The 22,868-nt window shown below is 39.9% G+C and overlaps 1 long non-coding RNA gene across 5 annotated transcripts; it reads right to left on the reverse strand.

Annotated features, from left to right (window-relative positions):
* Positions 1–354: 354 nt before the first annotated feature.
* LOC121967974 lies at positions 355–22,490 on the reverse strand. 5 transcript variants are annotated; one of them, XR_006107885.1, is made up of 4 exons: positions 21,825–22,490; positions 21,314–21,374; positions 20,271–20,362; positions 19,915–20,190 (listed from the first exon to the last, which is right to left on the reverse strand). It is a non-coding gene; the product is annotated as an uncharacterized LOC121967974 (long non-coding RNA). The 5 variants fall into 5 exon arrangements; XR_006107889.1 differs by having other exon boundaries at positions 20,271–20,400; XR_006107888.1 differs by lacking the exons at positions 19,915–20,190; positions 20,271–20,362 and adding an exon at positions 355–572.
* Between the last annotated feature and the right edge of the window lie 378 nt (positions 22,491–22,868).

Genomic DNA, 22,868 nt, shown 5'->3' on the forward strand with positions numbered 1-22,868 from the left:
CGATCCAGTGATCGATTCAGCCGACTACTGTATGCGGGACCTGGGTTGGATCAATCCAGTGATCGATCCAGCACGCTACTGTGCTCGGGGCAATCTTCTGGATCGATCTGCTGATCGATCCAGTCTGGTCAATCGATCTAGCGATCGATCCCGGAGCTCTCTGTTCGCGACAGAAATTGCTGGATCGATCGGCTGATCGATCCAGAAGCATTGGGAACCCCCAATTGATCCACCGATCGATTGGGGTTTCTGATTTTGCAGCTAAGCTCTGATTTCAGCACTGTTTCGTGTCTCAATCACATTACAAGTTCTAAAATGACTAGAAAACATTCTAATAACAATCAGCTAGCATTCTAAACAGGTTTACTAACAATCTAAGCAGAGTTTCTATTACTCCATGCATGCAAACACTTAAATGAGTAAAAGTAGCGTAATAAGAAATGCTAAGTTCATAAATGTCCAAAACAAGGTTCACTGCGATCCCCTAAGATCTTTGTTCCAAGTTCTATCCACACACATCTTCATCGCATTGCCCTCCAGCCTCTACTAGTCCATTTTTCCTTTACCTCTATCTGCAGTATAAGGAAAAAGTATCTGTAAGCTTTCGCTTAGTAAGAAACCATCTACCTCACAAAAAAATATGCTTTCAATGCAGTATGCTTTTAAAACATGCTATTTGAAATATGTACTGTTTAGACTAAAACATGACATGCTATCATACATAGAAATCAAAGCTAGTCATGGCATGCTATGATCTAAAGCGTGTGTAATAAAAACGGAACATAGAGCTATCATACATAATCATAAGGGTAAGCTGAACTGAAGCATGAACTGAGCTAATTCTAGTAAATGCTAAAGCTATACTGATTTCACTAACTATTTTGTGAGAGTTTTAAAAAACTTCATATATAATAGATGAAAATAATAATCATGCTGCTGATGGGCCCGACATCTGTACGTACTATGTGCGCATCCCTAACTAGATCCGGGTTTACAAGTCCCGAATTAGTAGGGTTACTAGGTTATCTGAACCTAGGGACGACTGTAGGAGCCCAACCCAATGGATATCTAATCCAGTACAGTGCCACTGAGAAAGTAAAATATTGAACATAAGCTAATAAGTTCTCGTCTTGCTTTTACTAGGTTGTCTAAACCTAGAACTAGGTTATCTAAACCTAGAGGCGACTGTGGGAGCCCACCCATTGGACATCTAGTCCTGTAAAACTGGAGCAAGACTCAATAAGCTATGAAATGCTTCTATTGCATTTATCTAAGTCACTAAAATGCCTAGGTTGCATTTTTCTGTGCTAAACAATTTCAATCGAACACTTGGTATGCGCTAATTCACATCCTCTGTGTCGGTAGTCTACGTATTACTAAACTAATACATGAAATTCACACGAGAGCTACTTATACTGCAGGTGAGGGATTTCTTACCTCCTGTTCGGATTTTCTTACGGTTCTAATCGCTAGATCTCCGGAGGAGACGATCCTTACGACGATCTTCTCGCGCCTATGCGTTCTTCTCGCGGAGGGAAGCATCCTCGTGCTTTTGTGTTGCCGGGAGGTGCTCCTAGCCTAGGGGACGGAACCCTAGCCTTGAATTGTGGTTGGCGCCGAGAGAAGAAGAGGAAGGGAGAGGGGTCGGCGGAACCTAGGGTGAGGAGGATAAAAGTCACGTTAAAAGAAAAATAACTCTTCACTTAATTTCTCCCTATTTATATTAAGTGGTAATCTCGGCCCAACTTGAATATAAATTTAATTGCTTCACTTTCCTTTCAGCACGGCCCTGCTAGGTTCACTTGGTTACCATGGTTCACCATAAGTCATAGGACTCAATAGGTCTCGGGTTCAATTCCCGCGTAAGCTATTTTCGTTTTCTATTTATTTTTGCTACTTCCGCTATTCTAAAAATTCCATAAAAATATCCTAAAATTCCAGAAAAATCATAGAATATTTCTAAAATAGTTTTGAGAATTTTTCGGACGTTACACGCGCGACATTCACCCCCCCCCCTCTATCGCTTAAATCGATCTATCAGGTATGCCCTGTTAACCATTATCTCCCACTTGGTTGAGAGAGTTGGCAGCGATCATGATATATATAGTCCCACGAGACATTTGTGGTAGTGAGTTCGCATACGGTCCGTAGATAGACAGCTACGTATATATCCTGTCTACCCACAAGACCATTTGTGGTAGTGAGTTTGCTCACAGATAGTGACTGTTTACTTATATTGTCTGCCCACGAGACCATTCATGGTAGCGAGTTTGCTTGCAGATAGTGACTATTTGTTTACCCTGACTGCCCATGAGACCATCCGTGGTAGAGCGTTCTCCTACAGTAAGTGCTTGTTATATATGCGTTCTATATCAGTTATGTATTTATTCGTGCAGGTTGGGATGTACCGTATGTACTCCTAATTTATTGGTCGCCCCTAGTTGAGCAAGTTAGTGGAGGATTATTATTGTTGGTTATGCTTTAGTTAGCAGTATAGTGGCACACATGTTTTTGTAGTAAGTATTTTCCTAAGATTGTATACCTTTGTTCGCCTTATATTATTATCATGCACTATCTTTTATTACCCGCAAAGCCATTTGGACTCACTACCTGACTACCTGTTGTATTTTTCTTTTTTCAGGTAGTAGGTAGATGATGTATGTTGGTCCCTTTGGAGGCCGGCAAGAGGGGAGGGGTGAATTGCCCTGAAAAACAAATCAACCCTTTCTCGACTTATAACTAGAATAAGAACACTTGTAATTAAAAATAAAGAGATTAATTAAAAAAGGGAATAGACATAAAGGAGTTGGTTTGCAATCAGAAGATTGCTAATCTAAGGAGAATGAAGCGCACTATCTAAAGATCTCCTTCAGGCGTAGTAGCCTTTTACAACATTAACAGCACACAAAGAAAAGTAGAACAAATAGAAATGGATTACAAGTTTTTGTTCTAACTGTTGAAATCAGTGTTATATTTATAGCACTATTCCGAGCGCCTGGAAGGGTTCCGAGCGCCTAAGGGGGATAGAATTCTATCCCCGACGCGTCAGTCAATGTCCACATCATTACTGATAAGGTTTGGGTTCTGAGCGCCCGGAATGGCTCCAGGCACCCGGACCACAAAAGTCAACAGAATTGACTTTTTGCAGTCCAGTTCCTCTACTCCGGTTGTGCTCGTCTCAGTCCGGGTCTTCTGCTCCGGCTTCACTAGCTTGGGTGATCTTGGCCATCCGGAATAGGGCTCACCCGAACCCAAGTTCCGGCCTTCTCCTCGAGCAGCCTTCCTCCCCGGCTTCTCGTCCCTCGAACGTCGCGTATGTTCTTCTCGTCCACCGGTGTACTCTTCCGCGGCACCTCGTCCCTTGGATGCACCGAGCCCGTCGGCTCTCTCCCCATGTCGTCCTTCTTGCTAGCCGCGTCTTCCACTTGACTTCCTATGCTCCTAAGCTCCTGCACACTTAGACACAATGGTTAAACCAAATAGTACCTAACTTAACTTGTTTGATCACATCAAAATACCTTGGGGTTCCAACAATATATGTATTGAGTTGCTTGGAGGATCCTGACTGCTAGTCTCATGTCACATCGAGAGTTTGGTTTCTGTTGTTGCTTTTACTTATATTTTAGTTTTTCGAGCATTTTCATGATTAATTAACTTGAGTGTGGATCTTTATCTTATGTTAGTCTTTTGTGCAATTTGATGGTTGTTGTGTCAAGCCGGGCCAGCTTGCAGTCTGTTGTTTTGTTTATGTAGTTTACCTTATGTATTCTGTGTTGTTTTGTTTACAGCCGTGTGGGCTGATATTATTATTCTTCTTATTCAGTCATGTGACTATGTATCCAGGTTTCAATTGTCATTATTGTAGGGAAGGTGTTGTCTGATTTTCATCGGACAACCATACTCCCGGTGCGTGATTAGAGGCGCCTCCAATGCCATGTCATTAATGGTCAGTTATGACTAAAAGGCTATAAATAACGCCCTACAGCTAGGAGTACATTAACACACCTTGTACTCATTTTTGTACTTCGTTTGTGACATTCTAACTATTGTAAGAGGCTTCTCCACCGCCGACATTGTCGAAGAAGGAGTTTGTTTTTGCTTCTACATGCCTTGAATTAGCAACCACCTAAGTTGTAACCAAGTAATCCTCTGCCTATTACTTTATACTTTTATTATTATTTTTTAATTAATTAAGTGTGTCCTTACTAAGTAAGTAGTAAGAGAAGTGCAATTTCAAATTATAGGCTATTCACCCCTTCTAGCCTGCCCACCTAATCTAACAAGTGGTATCAAGTTCAATCACTTTAGAAGAACTAACCACCAACTGAACTAATAAGAAGATGACCGCATCAGTCATTCACCCACCAAAGTTTGAGGGGAGTTTGTGCTTTGGAAGTGTCGTATGGAGGTATTTTTTAAAATAGATTTTAATATATTACTAACAATTAAATATGGCTTTAAAGCACCTAAGGATGAGAACGGAGAAAAAAAGGGAGAGCATAAATGGAACAAAAAGTAACAGGATAACTTTATGGCCAATGGAAAAGTAGAGTTCCATCTACTGAGCATACTACCGCCCTAATAACTCAACCAGATCGACACCTATAACTTTGCCAAAGAACACTAGGAGAAGCTCTTGGAGCTTCATAAAGGAACATTAAAGGTCAAGCTAGCAAGATGGGATGCCCTCCAAAATTAACTAACGAACCTCTGGATGGAAAAGGGAGAGAAGGAGGCTCAACTGCACACAAAGATTAAAGAGTTGATCACCGGACTGACCGACCTCGGAGAAACAGTCTCAAATAAGGATTCTCTCCAATATGCACTCAATGCTTTTCCGAGAACCTAAGAGTGGGCATCAATAGTAGATGTCTACTACATCTCAAAAGACTTAGATGTACTGGTTCAAGAAATGAAGAGCGATCAAATCAAAATTTAACACTAAAAGCCCAGAAGACCAAACCCAGCTTCAAAGTCATCTCTCGACGAAAATGAATAAGCATATATGGTAAGAAAGTTCAATAAATTCTTTAAAACTAATAACTTTGATAAGAAATAGGCAACGAAGTTACTTCGGAAGAAGAGAATGGTAAGGTGCTACAACTATAATTAAGAAGGGCATATCAAGGACAATTATCCCAGATTAAAGAACAAAGAAAAAGAAAAGGAGAAAGGGTCAAGAAGGTCCAAACAAAAGAACCAACAAGCGACATGAAGTGATTCATCTTCAAAAGAGTTTGAGATAGAACAATACACCGGGCTAGCATTAATGGCTAGCCATCAAGAAGATGATGAAGCCACTTCAGAAGAGAGTAATAATAAAGGGAGAGCATCTACATACGAGTCTGACACAATAAATGAGGTATGTAACCTTGCTTCTGATCAACTTTACGAAGCTATCAAAATGCTAAGTAGATCCTTATGTAAAACTAGGACAAAATATATAATTGTAAAGAAAAAACATGCATGCTTAAATGAAGGGTTTGAAAAAGTTATAACTAAAAATGCAAAATTAAATGAACAAATAGAAATATTGAAATTAGGAAAAGATTCTATATGCTCAAATTCATTTGCTCCTGAAAGAAATTTTAGATACTTTGGAGGAATTAATTGGTATATTAGAAATCATAGGTGACAAATTGCTAAAGCACCAAAAATTAATATTCTAAGAAAATATTTAATTAATCCAGTAAAAAATAATTCATTTTAAATTTCAAAATATGTTAGAGCTCATTAAATTAATTTTATATGTATGCTAGAAATTAAGTTAGTTGAATTATTAAATGCATTGGAAAATTTATTTTTTTTTCTAAACTTTCTATTCAATTTTTCTATTATATATATTTTTTTTGTGATAGAGAAAATTATTAATATTTTTTAAATTGTTATTATATATTTTTTGTGATCGATATATAATGTTTTTGCAAATTCTTTATCGGAAATAAATTTTTAATACTAAAATTTTTTGAAAATAGAATTTTGAAAAATAAGATTTTTTTTAGATAACCATTATATTTTTAATGTTTATAAAAATTAGTAAGTTTTTTAGATGTCAAAATATATTTTTAAACATTTAATTTTAACCATTTCTATTTCTATAAAGAAAATTATTTTCTATCTTTAAGAAAAAAATTCTCGTGAAAATTTTTGTTATGATCAAATTGTTTCTTTTTTACATTGACAAAAATTTTCATAATTTTTCAAAGGTTAAAAATAATTTTCAAATTATTTTTGAAAAGTATAATTTTTAATTGTAGAAATTCATATATTTGAAAATAATTCTTTGAAATATATATAGAGACTTGTCTACTATATGTAGAACCACTAGAAAATTTATCATATTTTTTTAATTTTTATCTCATTTTATTTACCCTATTTTTGATATCATCAAATAGAGAGAAATTATGGGGGTTAAGTTAAGAGAGAGTTTTGTAAAATTTTGCTTGTACTTCATTATAAAATTTATTGTTTTAAAATTGTTTTAAACTTAGTTATTGTTTGTTTACTCTAATCTTAACTAGGTTAGATGTATGTCAAAAGGAGGAGATTGTAAGTACCTCAGGTTAGTTTCACTATGATCAACCAAGTTAAATTAGGTCTTGTGTATTTGATATCTTCTGTTTGAGTGTGCAGGAACTTAAAAACATAAGAAGTTGAGCAAAAGACACGGCGAGTAAGAAGGATGTCATGGGAAGGGAGTTGATGAACTTGATACATCTGAAGGACGAGGAGCTGTGAAAGAGTATACCGGTGGAGTTAGAAGGACGCATGCAGTGCATCCAAGGGACAAAAAACTAGGAGAAAGCCTGCTCGAGGAGACCACTAGAGTTGGGTTCGGGTAAGCTCAACTTTGGACAGCCATAGCATCAGCTAAATGAGCGGAATGAAGATTGGTCAATACTGAGATTGATCATTCAGATGAATAGTACTCGAGACGTCTCAGATTAGACTTGAGGCACCTTGGATGCTTAGTAGAATAGTTGTTGTCACGCCCCAGAAGGGTCACTGCCAGAGGAAAATCCGGCAACATCTCCCCTATACCGGTGATAATCTGAATCATATCTACATCTACAAGAAAATATCTGTTGGAGCAATCCCAATGGTCCGTGCGACCATGTGTTTTGGTGTTTGGGCAAAGGGTTTAAGTTAGGTTCACCCTTATATTTGATATGTGTATTTGAGTTGTGCAGGTTTGCAGGATACACATGTGACTCAGGTTGATGGCTTCGGGTCCGGTGAAGGATGGAGCATCCGAGGGACCGTGGACAAGACAGCGAGGACAAGAGCCAAGGGAAGCGACTTCGAGGCATACGCGAAGGATGACATTGGGGACGAGTCGCGGGCTTGAATGCATCCGAGGGACGAGAGCCAAAGGAAGTAGGCTTGAAGGCAAAAGGTCAAAGCTGCAAAGGAAGAATCAAGTGAGTCATAAGGGTGAGGGTACGAGTGCACGAGAGATTGTACTCGGAGTAAAATCATAGTTTTTAGGGTTTTACTGTAGCAGTACTGTAGCGCTACTGTAGCAGTCGACTGCATGTTTTAGCATGTTTTAGCAGTCGACGGCAAGTTTTAGCAGTCGAGTGGAATCGAGCCGCTGGGATGTAACGGTCGAATTTCCACAGAGGGCGTCGATTGCATGTTTTAGCAATGACTGGTAGGCGGGTTTTCCAACCCGTGGCCTATAAAACCAAAGCTTGGGAGCTTGGTTTGAGTTGACGAAATTAGTGGTGGGTAACCTCTAATTAGTAGTCAACTAGTGCCCTAGCAATCCAAGTGCTCTTGATCGAGTTGTGGTGAGGTTTCTCCACCGACAAGGAGGATTGTGCTAGCCGGAGTTTCCGGGGATTAATCCACCGACGGATTGAGGGATCGTCCACCTTACGGACAGCCGTGGAGTAGGAGCTTTATCTCCGAACCACGTAAATCGGCGTGTGTTGGTTTGTTTGCTCTTTCTTATTCTTGTCTTTAGTTTAGCTTGTTTGTTTTGTATTTCCGCTGCGCAAGCTAACATCGTAGGAGAAGCGAGTATTTGGGGGCGCCGTCTATCCAACCCCCCTTCAAGCCGGCCACCGATCCCTAACAATATCAACCCACACGGCTGGAATATATATACAACCACGCAGTTATATATATTAAATAGTCCACATGGATGACTAAAAACATAGCGGAAGACAACAAAAATATAATACTCAGCCTACACGGCTGGTGCAAACATAAACCACACAAGATAATACGCTGACTGCATGCTGACATGACTTATACCATAATACAAAACCCAAAACGAATAAACATGACCACAAGACTCAAAACCATAAACAAGATAACATAACATAATAACAAGACCAATTACAAAATACTAGAAGCGTAATACAAAAATAGAATGAAAACTGATCTTAGATGTAACGTAGGACTGGCAGCCAGGAACCTCCAAGCACTGCTTAACCACTACCTGTAATAGAAATAAAGCAACGGGGTGAGTTTAAGAACTCAGCAGGTATCGAACTGACATACGTAGTAAGATATATCTACCAGTAATAATCATGGAGTACAGCCTCCTGAACAATAAGGGTCGTCAGGATATGTTTAATCTGACGACCCTTATGTCAGAATAGGAGGTCCTGGTGAGTACAACTTCTTCTATTGTTCAGTTGTTCATTTCCTATTATTGTTTAGGAGTTTGTACTCCATGATTATTACTGGTAGATATATCTTACTATGTATATCAGTTCAATACCCGTTGAGTTCTTGAACTCACCTCGTTGCTTTATTCCTATTACAACAGGAAATGAACAACTGAACAATAGAAGAAGCTGTACTCACCAGGGCCTCGTATCCTAACATAAGGGTTGTCAGATCAAACACATCATGTCTCCTGTATGTATGTCAATCATATGCAATCACAAAAAATGTAGCATCCAAAATGCAATAATCACAAGCGCGATGCTCTCATCTCCTTGTAACCTACTGCAACACACCCTGCCTGATATACCACTAATCCATGAGTGATTGTGTGTGTAGATCCATGTAACTGGCGATGTGCTCAACAATAATGAAGCCGACAATCGCTCAATATGCAATCATGCAAGATGGTGCATATCACTAAGCATGTAAAACTTGAAAATATCATCCTCCTCATAATGTGTACCAAAAAGGAAACCAAGTCTAAATCAATGATCTAGGTACACATGCTAGATAGTAAACCTACGTACACATGTCAAGTAGTAAACCTAGGTACACATGTCAAGTAATAAACAAGGTACACATGCCAAGTAATAACTAGTAGCTAGACTTGTATCCGGTAATGCATTGAATGTCACTATATAAGTACACATGACAAGAATCAAGAGGATATAAGCATCAATGCATAACAGATCACAATATGGGCATACTACGGATATCAAGTAGTGACATACCAACCAGATATAAGCATAACTATTACTACTAGTTATAACTCACTAAGCATATCAGAATGACAATATCAAAAGATAGGTCAAAAGTACCCTCCTCAAAATAAAGATCGTATCAAACCAATCCGACGTCGAGACGCTCGTCTCGAATCAGAGTCCTGCATTAATCAATATATATATATATATTATTTAGTTAAATTTATATGAATTAAATAGTTAAACAAAATCTCCAAAACTAGTTAGGGAAAACCCTAATCAATATAATCATTAACCGTAACTATCCTTTAATCAATTTGCATCGTTAAGACAAAACAATGACTTGACCTCCAACAACTCATATCAAGCTAAACTTAAATCAATTCTACTAAAAATTCATTCTTCAACTTAACTACCAGATAACCCAACCACCACAGGAAATCTAAAATCAAACTCCATCAACCACACAAACAACCAACTACAATATTTAAATCAATCCATAATCTACAGCTAAGCACAATTTAACCCACTAAAATCACAATTCCAAACACATCCCCTTTTTATCAACTAGCTAATCAAACAAATACAGAAATGATTTCAAATCTGCATCAATTTGAAGCTGAATAAAACTTACCTTATTCCCATCTGGAGATCTACAGAAACTTGGTGAAGACATCCGGGTGCAGATACAAGAAATCGTCGGCATTGACATATGCTTGCAGAAAGATCCAACCGGCAAGCTACAAGAAGTGGTGGTGAAAGATCAAGAAGAGGGAGAGCTCAACTAAAGAAGGACCGAGGCTAGGGCACGAGATGCACCTCAGGCGCTGGGCGATGGCATCGGCAAGATCGAGAGGAAGTCCGACTGCTCACCCTCGCAATAGCGACGACTACAACATCGCTGATCTGGCCTTGTGTGGAGGAGCAGTGGCGTCGACTGTTGGCGCGAGGAGATGTGACGATGTCAGCGCGATCGACGATCTAGGGCAATGACACAAAAAGGGAGCTCGGGTTCCGGCTAATGCCGAATGTTCGTGGCCAAGAAAAGGAAGGCGATGGCGACGTCAGGTGGACCCTCGAATGTCGGCGACAATGGATCGGCGATCCGTTGGTGTCGATCGGGATGATCCGAGGCTCCTCGCTCGATTTTCAGCAAGCTCCGAGTGTCTGCGGCCTAGAGAAGAAGGCGCCAACCGGATCGGAGCTCAGGGGGCGTCGATGCCGACAATCGAGTGCGCGGTGGGGACGAATCGGGAGAAGAACGGCGATGAAGAGGGGAGGAAAAGGGTGTCGGGTAGAGAAAGGAAATCGGGGAGAAGAAATTAGGTTTAGATATATATAAACTTAGGATTTAATTAATCAACTATATGTTAATTTAATTAATCTACTCCCAACTTAATTGGGATTTGAAACATGCTTCCACTTAGTCTATAAATTCATCCCTCCTTAAACTCGTCGTACGAGCTCCAAAAAATTCTCAAAAAATTCTTGAAAATTTCTAAAAATTTCATTAAGGTTATTCGTCTATTAATCCTTATTATTTAATTATTATTTCGTTATGGTATTTTACATTCTCCCCTACTAATAAAAAGTTGATCCCCAAATTTATGTTATTTACCATCAGCAAATACTAGCAATAGACAAACAGATAAATGATGAATAGAACTCTAACCTACATATCTCAAGTAAAAAAATGGAAGTATCGGGCTCTGATCGTATCCTCGAGTTCCCAAATAGCCTCCTCATCGGAATGATATTGTCATCCGACTTTACCAGCCAGATAGTCTTGTTCCACAGCTGACGCTCTCTGTGGTCCAGAATTTGTACCGGAACCTCCTCGTAGGTAACATCAGGCTGAATGGGAACTAATATATCTGACAGAACATCTGCTGGGTCGGATACATATTTCCTCAGCATGGATATATGGAATACATCGTGAATGTCTGCAAGAGCCGGTATAGCACCAGACAGTAAGCTACCGCTCTAATCCTCTCCAACATCTGGAAAGGTCTAATGTATCGTGGAGCTAACTTACCTCGGGAATCAAATCTTTTCACCCCTTTTGTGGGTGAGATTCTCAAAACACATGGTTGCTAGTAGAGAACTCCAGGGGTCTCTGTCTCCGATCAGCACAACTCTTCTGATGGACCTACGCCTCGGACATCCTCCGTCTGATAGTGGAGACCAACCTTACATCCTACTGAGCTCTATGAGGTCTTAGTAGCTAGGCCTCCCCAACCTCCTCCCAGAGGGTGGGTGCCCGACAAGGTCTACTATACAACGCTTCAAACGGTGTCATCTGGATTGTCGAATGATAGCTGTTGTTGTAAGCGAATTCTACAATGGCAGATGCTCTTCCTAGCTACCCCTAAAATCCATAACGCAAGAACTCAGCAAATCCTTTAAAGTCTGAATGGTCCGCTCTGACTGTCCATCTGTCTGCGGATGGAATGTTGTACTAAAATGGAGATGTGTGCCCAAGGCCTACTACAGACTCTGCCAGAACCGGGATGTGAACCGTGAGTCTCTATCCGATATAATACTCAAAGGAACGTCATGCAATCTGATGATCTCCTGACAATACAGCTCTGTCAATCGATCCAGAGAATCAGTCTTCTGAATTGCTAAGAAGTGTGCGGATTTAGTTAATCGATCAATGCTTACCCAAATCGCGTCACGGCCTCGTCATGTCCTAGGCAATCCCATCATAAAATTTATAGTAATGTGTTCCCATTTCTCCTCCGAAATAGGAATTCTCTGAAGTAATCCGGCAGGTCTCTAGTGCTCATCCTTCACCTCCGACAGATTAGACATCTAGCTACAAACCCCGAATGTCTTTCTTCATATCGTTCCACCAATAGAAACGCCTCAAATCTCGATACATGAGTGTTCTGCCTGGGTGGATCGCAAATTGGGAGCGATGAGTCTCCTGAAGTAACTCCTTCAAGATCGGGTAAGATTGAGGTACGCATAATTTACCTCGGAAATAAATAATACCCTCATCATCCTGGGTGAAATCCGTCTACTGTCCGGAAGCTATCTAGCTACTAATGGACTATAAGCGCTGATCACCGGTCTAAGCCTCTCGGATCCTTATCCTGATCAACGACTGAGCAAATATGGTAACCGAAATACCCTGCTCTGTCTATCCCTGCTCCTCAAGACCCAACTCAGAGAAACCCTAAATCAAGTCCGTGAACAAAACTCGGTGGCATGCTAAAGTCCCTCTGGATTTCCGGCTAAGTGCATCGGCAACCACATTAGCCTTCCCCAGATGGTAGTTAATGGTATAGTCATAATCCTTCAGGAACTCCATCCATCTCCTCTGTCGGAGATTGAGTTCCTTCTGGGTGAAAAGATATTTGAGACTCTTATGATCAGTGAGAATCTCAAATGTAATACCATACAGATGATATTGCCAAATCTTCAAAGCAAATATAATGACAGCCAACTCCAGATCATGTATTGGGTAGTTGTTCTCATGCTCCTTCAACTAATGAGAATCATAGGAGACTACCTTGTTGTGCTACATCAAAACAACACCCAAACCCTGTGGAGATGTGTCGGTGTAGAGTACGAGCACGTCCTCTCCAGAGGGCATAGCCAGAACTGGTGATGACACTAATCTCCGCTTCAACTCCTGAAAGCTGGTCTCGTAGTCTTCTAACCACATAAACTGTTGAACCCCGTGGTAGTTTTGATGTGATCAACCAAGTTTAGGTTAGGTCCTGCTTTGTGTTTGATCCCTGTGTCTAAGTGTGCAGGAGCTTAGGAGCACAGGAAGTCGAGCCTACACGAGAAGGACGACACGGAGTGGAGCCAAGCGTCCGGCGAGAGAGTCAGCGAAGAGTACACCGTGAACGAAGAACATGCGGTGTTCGAGGGACGAAGCCGAGATGGAAGATCGCCGAGGAGAAGGTCAGGAATCGGGTTCGTGAGCCCTATTCCGATGGTCAAATCACCCAAAGAAGCCGAACCGCAGCTAGTCAACCTGAAGTTAACAATGGTTCAGCCATCAACCTTCCGATCGGTCGATCAACCCTCTCAATCAGCAACCACTAATGCCACGTCGTAACTCGATCGTTGGTGTTGATCGGCCGACCAAATCTCCGATCGGTCGACCGAACCGGGTTAATCCGAGACTTAGTCGAGCGTTAATCGCCAACTCACCGATAAACCACGACCGAACATAAGGATCGGTCGACCAACCAAAGCTCGATCATCGAGACCGCACTGACGGATGTAAGATCGGTATAGGTTTGGTCGACGAAACTGGGGACCGATCCCTCTCGAGTCAAACCTGATCCCGAAGGTTCAGGTTATCGGATAAGCTTTAGAACCCCTATATAAAGGAGGTCTCGGGTAGCTATTCAGAACAACGAAATCGAACTACAATTTCTGTACTTTCATTCTAGCAATAGTTCTGTACTTCCAAGTGTGTAAAAGGCTTCTCCACCTTCAAAGAATGAGATCGTTCATAGCGCTTTATTACTGCCTTGGAGTAACAACTTTCTTGGTTGTAACCAAGTAAATAGCTGAGTCCTTCTTTTCTGTTCATAGTTTAGTTTTGTTTAAATTTATAACTATTGCATTTATTTGAGTTTAAATTGGTTGAGGAGGGTATAGCTTTTATTTGCAAGCAATTCACCCCCCTCTTGCCGGTCCCCGCTGCACCAACAAGTGGTATCAGAGCCCAACAACCTCAGAGGGATTAACCGCCATCTGAAGTACAAAGATCATAACCATGGTCGGCGCGAACATTCATCCCCCAAAGTTCGACGGAGATTTCGCTACATGGAAGCGAAAAATAGAAGTATTCTTTAAAACTGAATTTGATATACTCTTAATTATGAAATATGGATATGCAGCGCCGAAAGATAAAGAAGAAAACACGTGGAGCAAGAAGGAGCAAGCTGATTTTGTCGCCAACGGAAAGGTTGAGTTCCACCTGCTCAGCGTTCTGCCACCTCAGGAGGTAAATCGGATCGGAAGCTACGACTCCGCGAAAGATCTCTGGGAAAAATTCCTGGAGCGCGACATCCTCCGGACCCAGTTGACGAACCTCCGGATGAACCAAGGCGAAAAGGTAGCCCAACTCCAAGCAAGGATCAAAGAGCTGATCACGCAACTAACCAATCTTGGAGAAGAAGTAACGAACCGGGATTCGATCCGGTACGCGCTCAACGCCTTCCCGAGAACTCTCGAGTGGACCTCCTTAGTAGATGCGTACTACATCTCTAAGAACTTCGAGGTAAGTACTCTAGAACATTTGTTTTCTACTTTCGAACTTCACGAATCTCGAGTTACAGAACCAAATGTAGTAGAGAAGTCTAGTCAGAACATTGCCTTAAAGGCAAGATTAAACGGTTCTGACTCCGAAGCCTCGATCGACGAATCTGAAGCGGCATTACTGATAAGACGCTTTAATAAATTTTTTAAATCTAATAAATTTAGATCGCAGTCAAAAAAGTTCCAGCAAAAGAAAAGGATGGCTCGTTGCTACAATTGCAAAGAAGAAGGACATATAAAAGATGATTGCCCAAAGCTGAAGAGCAAAAGTAAAGAAAAGAGTAATAGCCAGCTCGACCCAAACACAACCTAAAGGCCACGTGGGATGATTCATCGTCCTCCGAATCCGAAGTCGAAGAATTCTCGGGACTAGCACTGATGGCCAACCATCAGCTAGAAGAAACGTCTAGCTCAGAAATGAGCATAGATGAAGGGGGAGAAACAATAGAAGAAGAAGAAAGCTGTGATGAAGGGGGAGCATCGCAAGATGAGGTAAGTAAGGTACGTGCCCTAAACCCTAAACAGTCCTTTCATTTTATTAAAGCTCTTTCTAAAGAATTAGATAAAGTAGATAAAGAAAATGAATATTTGAAATCAGAAAATGAAGTTTTAAAATTAGAAATTAAAAAATTGAAAACTGATGCATGTTTTAAAAAAGTTCTTCCACATTCAAAAATAAAATTATATGGATAATTAAATTGGTACATAAGGAAGCATCATGGTCAACTTTGGAAAATACCAAGAAACTATGTACCCCCTAAGTTTTTGACCAACCCTGTAGGTAGAAATCTTTATTGGGTTCCAAAATTTTTACTAGTTTAAATTTCTCTTTTAGTTAAAAGCTTACAGTAAGAATTAAACATTGAGGTTCTTTATGGAAGTTTTGTCTAAGGAAGTGGTTGTTGTTCCAATAACCAAGAAGGTCTAGTGCCTCGCCACGACCTGAAAGCCGAAATATCAAAATAAAAATGTTTATTTAAAAGTATTAAAATTAGAATTAAATAATTCTTTGAAAAGTTTATAAACATTTCCTTAGAATTTTTTTTTAATTCTCTAAAAAAAAGGTGTTTCTTGAAATTTTTACTTAGAAATTTTTTTAACTTAGACAATTTTTGAAATTCTGAAATTTTTGCAATTTGTTTGGACCCCATTTTTGCTGTGATCAAAGGGGGAGAATAAAGATATGTTTAGTCAGTTAGGGGGAGTTAGTTAAAAAAAAATTTTAAAAAAAATTTCATGTTGCAATTTATTTTAAAGTTGCAAATTTATACTTGAACTGTTAGTTTAGTAATTTCTTTAAATTACTATCTGTTTGTTTTACCCTAACCTGAATTTGAGTTGATGCACATCAAAAAGGGGGAGATTGTTGAACTCCGTGGTAGCTTTGATGTGATCAACCAAGTTTAGGTTAGGTCCTGCTTTGTGTTTGATCCCTGTGTCTAGTGTGCAGGAGCTTAGGAGCGCAGGAAGTCGAGCGGAAGACGCAGCTAGTGAGAAGGATGGCATGAGAAGGGAGCCGACGGACTCGGTGCGTCCTAAGGACGAGAGAATAGCGGAAGAGTACACCGGCAAGAACATGTTCGAGGGACGAAGCCGGACTAAGACCGCTGAGGAGAAGGGCGGAACCGGGTTGGGTGAGCCCTATTCCGGATGGTGAAATCACCCAAAGAAGCCGACGAGCAAGTCAACCGAAGTTGATTGTCAATGGTCTACGATCAACCTCTCAATCCACGTCAGAAGCTAACCGTTGGTAAAGCTGATCGTCGAAATGATCGGCCGACCGAACCGAGTTAATCCGGAGACTTAGTCGAGCAAGTTAATCGGCCAACTCAGCTGGAGATCATTGGCCGATCAGTCGACCGAACCAAAGCTCGATCATCGAGAGTGCACCGGACAGAAGACTGGGCAGGTACAGCAGGATCGGTCGACCGATCCCTCTCGAGTCAAACCTGATCCCGAAGGTTCAGGTTATCTAATAAGCTTTAGAACCCCTATATAAAGGAGGTCTCGGGTAGCTATTCAGAACAACGAAATTGAACTACAATTTATGTACTTTCATTCTAGCAATAGTTATGTGCTTCCAAGTGTGTAAAAGGTTTCTTCGCCTTCAGAGAAGGAGATCGTTCATAGCGCTTTATTACTGTCTTGGATTAACAACCTTCTTGATTGTAACCAAGTAAATAGCTGAGTCCTTCTTTTCTGTTCATAGTTTAATTTTGTTTAAATTTATAACTATTGCATTTATTTGTAACCAAGTATTGCATTTATAACCAAGTAAAGGCTTCTCCACCTTCAGAGAAGGAGATCGTTCATAGCGCTTTATTACTGTCTTGGATTAACAACCTTCTTGGTTGTAATCAAGTAAATAGCTGAGTCCTTCTTTTCTGTTCATAGTTTAGTTTTGTTTAAATTTATAACTATTGCATTTATTTGAGTTTAAATTGGTTGAGGAGGGTATAACTTTTATTTGCAGGCAATTCACCCCCCTCTTGTCGGTCCTCGCTGCACCAACAAGATAAACTTCACGCCTTTCCTGGTCAAGCGTGTCAGTGGCATCACCATGCAAGAGAAACCCTTAACAAATCATCTATAATTTTCGGCCAATCCTAGGAAATTATGAATCTCCTGAATTGATTTCAGCTGTTCCCAGCTGGTGACAGCCTCAATCTTCTGAGAGTCTACGGAAATACCTCGGCTAGAAACCACATGTCCAAAGTAACTGAGGGTATCCAAAAAGCACACTTGTTGAACTTTGCATATAGTCGATGTCGTCGAAGAGTCTCCAAGACTATGCGAAGATGCTGTGCATATTCCTTCTCGAAACGCGAGTAGATCAAAATGTCATCGATGAAGATGATAACGAACCGATCTAGACACTCCAGAACAGCGCGGTTCATCAAATCCATAAATATTGCTGGAGCATTGGTAAGCCCAAATGACATTACCAAATACTCATAATGTCCGTATATAAGGCATACTCAACTATCAGATTACTAGCAACGAATCGGTAATCCGATCACCAACTACTTATCACCAAATCCATAAATATTACACATGACACTCACTATGTCACTATCAATGACAAACCCAAATAATAGATCATCAAACAATTATCCACTAATAGATCATCAAAACAATTATCCACTAATAGATCATCAAAACAATATCTAGTAATAGATCATCAGACAACCACATAACTCAACATTTACTTCCATAAATCATTTGAAATCCACATATCACAATATCCATTAATAATTCATCAGAAAATAACATATCACAATCCCACCTAAGATGTATGACTTCGGACATCCAAGGGATATCCCTTAACTTCCTGATCGATAATCAACAACTATCAAAGTAGTAGAGATACGATCAATCCAAAAGATGAGTATAAAAATTCTATTAATTTCATCTATAAATATCCAAAGAGTGTGTCAATCTCATCCTTTAGTTACTCAGATATCCACAATAAAAGAATCATAATTCAAATTTCAAAAGGTCACTCAACCTTTTGACTAAGAGTCTACCTATCAAAGAATATCACCACAAATCTCATAATCATCCTATAAAGGTTCTTCGACAAATATCGATAAAAGGTCGAACCCTCTACTCTAAGATATAGACTACAAAACCTTAGTAAAATGATCATGTGGTCAAGGTCTCGAGCTACTCGACGGAGACAAGACTAGTAACCATGGTCTTGTAACACATCATACTACGATTGCTCCAGGTGAGGTTCAGTAATCTTTAGTGATGAGCAATGCCCACAATGGTAGAGAAGTACTATCAATAAATAGCTAACCGACATAACTGTCGATCGACGCTCTGCTCCTTGTAAATCATCATAAAATATTTCCACTCAGTGACGGTGGAACATTCTAGGTGTTAACCAACTAACACCACCTTTGTATTACTGCGGGTCATAAATCCTCAGATACCATCAAGGATATCCATGATCGATCCATGAGTCAGGATCCCTCATGGATCAACGTTAGATGAATTGACTGATCATAACCTTATAATCCATCATGCTACCGGAAGAGATAGTAAAGTACTCACTCTCAAAATACCTCAACATAATCCCCAAATGATGCCTTGATAAAAAAAAATCATCATATGCTTCTTCCTTCACGTGATGCCTTGTCACGTAAAGATAAACAACTAACTTCACCTTCTCTTATGTCGGTACAAATTATGCATTCAAATGTACTCACCAAGTTATACAACCAAGTAATGGTTGTATCTCATAAGTGCTAAGAAGGTAGCTTTACACCTTTCCATATCAGTAGGGGTATCCTATCCGAATGTACCTTATAAGTCATCCAACCAGGTACAGACGGTCCAAGAACAAAGTCCCCATGGAATAGGATACGTCAATCCTCTACAGACTGACCAAGCCGACAATGGTATACGGTTAATTCAATCTTCTCTACATTGGTACAAGTCATATACCCAAATGTGCCTCAAAATAACTAACCAAGCGCGAGTAATCCAAAAATTCAAAATCTCTATAAAAATAGAGTAAGTCGGTCCTCTACTGATCGAACCAACAAAAATAGATCAGTCATCTACTAACTGATCCAATAAGAGTATATGAATTCTCGACAAAATCAAGTAAGGTAAATCAATCCACAACTATCCAACTCAATAAGGGTAAATTAGTCCTCTATAGATAGAACCAAAGAGAATATAAATTAATCCTCTTTAGACCGAGTTAACATGATTATTACTAGTAGTATGATATGACGAATCCCCTAAGATTGTTATCCTTAATTTCCAGTAGGGTCGACCTTGATCAGTGGTTGTCCCATCACATGCAATATATACTATAAATAACTAGATGTGTACTAAAAGAGTACTAACACATATCATAATTAACTATCCTAGATAACCATATAAGTACTAAAATAAGTGCATGATAACAATAACAAACATACCTCCTATAGTTTGGAGATGTCCTGCTGCTGCTTGATCCCAAAACTTGAAAAGTCACATCGAGAAAACCAAAACATGAAATCCAAAATTAAAAAAAAAATTAAGGATCATAAACCTATGGCTCTGATACCAAATAAATTATCACGCCCCAAAGGGGTCCCTGCCAGAGGAAAATCCAGCAACATCTCCCCTGTACCGATGACAATCAGAATCATATCTACATCCACAAGAAAACATCAGCCCACATGACTAGAATATATATACAACCACACAGTTATATATATTAAACAGTCCACACGGCTGACTAAAAACACAGCGGAAGACAACAAAAATATAATACTCATCCTACACGGCTGGTACAAACATAAACCACACAAGATAATACACTGACTGCATGCCGACATGACTTATACCACAATACAAAACCCAAAATAAATAAACATGACTACAAGACTCAAAACCACAAACAATATAACATAACATAATAACAAGACCAATTACAAAGTACCAGAAGCATAATACAAAAATAGAATGAACACCAATCTTAGAATGAAAACCTCTAAGCAACTACTTAATCATCTACCTGTAATAGGAATAAAGCAACAGCGTGAGTTCAAGAACTCAGCGGATATCAAACTGACATACATAGTAAGATATATCTACCAGAAATAATCATGGAGTACAGACTCCTGAACAATAACAGGAAATGAACAACTGTACAACAGAAGAAGCTGTACACACCAGAGCCTCGTATCCTGACATAAGGGTCATCAGATCAAACACACCATGTCTCCTGTGTGTATGTTAATCATATGCAATCACCAAAAATGCAGCATCCAAAATGCAGCAATCATAAGTAATAAATGCAATCAATGCATATGATACAAATGACATAGTCACTCCTAATGTCAGTCAGTCATCTCACACATGATGGTGAGACCGAGTGGGTAGAGCTATGACAACTGTGCACTCTTCCATCACTACTCCTGAGTGACCGAGTGGATAGGATGTTGTCGGAGTACACCTATCCTCCTATCCTAAATCATAAGTGGGAAAGCGCAATGCTCTCATCTCCTTGTATCATAGTCAAGAGGAGGGATCCCTGTCCTGCTACCACGCTGCATCACCACTACCCATGAGTGGATCAGCGGAGCCCTTGACAGAGCAACCTACTGCAACACACCCTGCCTGATATACCACTAACCCATGAGTGGTCGTGTGTGTAGATCCATGTAACTGGCAATGTGCTCAACAATAATGGACCCAACAATCGCTCAGCATGCAATCATGTAAGATGGTGATGTCACTAAGCATGTAAAACTTGAAAATATCATCCTCCTCATAATGTGTACCAAAAAGGAAACCAAGTCCAAATCAATGATCTAGGTACACATGCTAGATAGTAAACCTACACATGCCAAGTAGTAAACCTAGGTACACATGCTAATTAATAAACAAGGTACACATGCCAAGTAATAACTAGTAGCTAGACTTAATCCTGTAATGCATTGTATGTCACTACATAAGTACACATGGCAAGAATCAAGAGGATATAAACATCAATGCATAACAGATCACAATATGGGCATACTACGGGTATCAAGTAGTGACATACTAACCAGATATAAGCATAACTATTACTACTAGTTATAACTCACTAAGCATATCAGAATGACAATATCAAAAAATAAGTCAAAAGTACTCACCTCAAAATGAAGATCGTATCAAACCAATCCGACGTCGAGACTCTCGTCTCGAATCAGAGTCCTGCATTAATCAATATATATATTTTATTTAGCTAAATTTATATTAATTAAATAGCTAAACAAAATCTCCAAAACTAGTTAGGGAAAACCCTAATCAATATAATCATTAACCCTAACTATCCTTTAATCAATTTGCATTGTTAAGACAAAACAATGACTTGACCTCGAACAACTCATATCAAGCTAAACTTAAATCAATTCTACTAACAATTCATTCTTCAACTTAATTACCAGATAACCCAACCACCACAGGAAATCTAAAATCAAACTCCATCAACCACACATAAACAACCAACTACAATATTCAAATCAATCCATAATCTATAGCTAAGCAAAGTTTAACCCACTAAAATCCCAATTCCAAACACATCCCATTTTTATCAACTAGCTAATCAAACAAATACATAAATGATTTCAAATCTGCATCAATTTGAAGCTGAACAAAACTTACCTTATTCCCATCTATAGATCTACAGAAACTTGGTGAAGACATCCGGGTGCAGATACAAGAAACCGTCAGTGTTGACATATGCTTGCAGAAAGATCCAACCGACAAGTTACAAGAAATGGTGGTGAAATATCAAGAAGAGGGAGAGCTCCACTAAAGAAGGATCGAGGCTAGGGCACGAGATGCACCTCAGGTGCTGGGCGATGGCATCGGCAAGATCGAGAGGAAGTCCGATAGCTCACCCTCGCAATAGCGACGACTACAACATCGCTGATCTGGCCTCGTGTGGAGGAGCAGTGGCGTCGACCGTTGGCGCGAGGAGATGCGACGATGTCAGCGTGGTCGGCGATCTAGGGTAATGACACAAAAAGGGAGCTCGAGTTCCGGCTAATGACAAATGTCCGTGGCCAAGAAAAGGAAGGCGACGACGGCGTCAGGTGGGCCCTCGAATGTCGACGACAATGGATCGGTGATTCGTCGGTGTCGGGATGATCCGGGGCTCCTCACTCGATTTTCAGCAAGCTCCGAGTGTCTACGGCCTAGAGAAGAAGGCACCAACCGGATCGGACCTCAGGGGGCGTCGATGCCGGCAATCAGGTGCTTGGTGGGGACGAATCGGGAGAAGAACGGCGATGAAGAGGGGAAGAAAAGGGTGTCGGGTAGAGAAAGGAAATCGAGGAGAAGAAATTAGGTTTAGATATATATAAACTTAGGATTTAATTAACCAACTAAATGTTAATTTAATTAATCTACTCCCAACTTAATTGGGATTTGAAACAGGCTTCCACTTAGTCTATAAATTCATCCCTCCTTAAATTCATCGTACGAGCTCCAAAAACTTCATAAAAAATTTTTAAAAATTTCTAAAAATTCCAATAAGGTTATTCGTCTATTAATCTTTATTATTTAATTATTATTTTGTTACAGTATTTTATAGTTGTCGTGGAAGCGACATGATACACTGACTAGAGGCGCCTTGGATGAACAATAACTGAGATACCTCAGACCAATTAGAGGTGCCTCCAATGGCATAGAGTCATTCCGTAG

This window comes from Zingiber officinale, chromosome 1B (assembly GCF_018446385.1).
Source record: "Zingiber officinale cultivar Zhangliang chromosome 1B, Zo_v1.1, whole genome shotgun sequence".
NCBI lineage: Eukaryota > Viridiplantae > Streptophyta > Magnoliopsida > Zingiberales > Zingiberaceae > Zingiber > Zingiber officinale.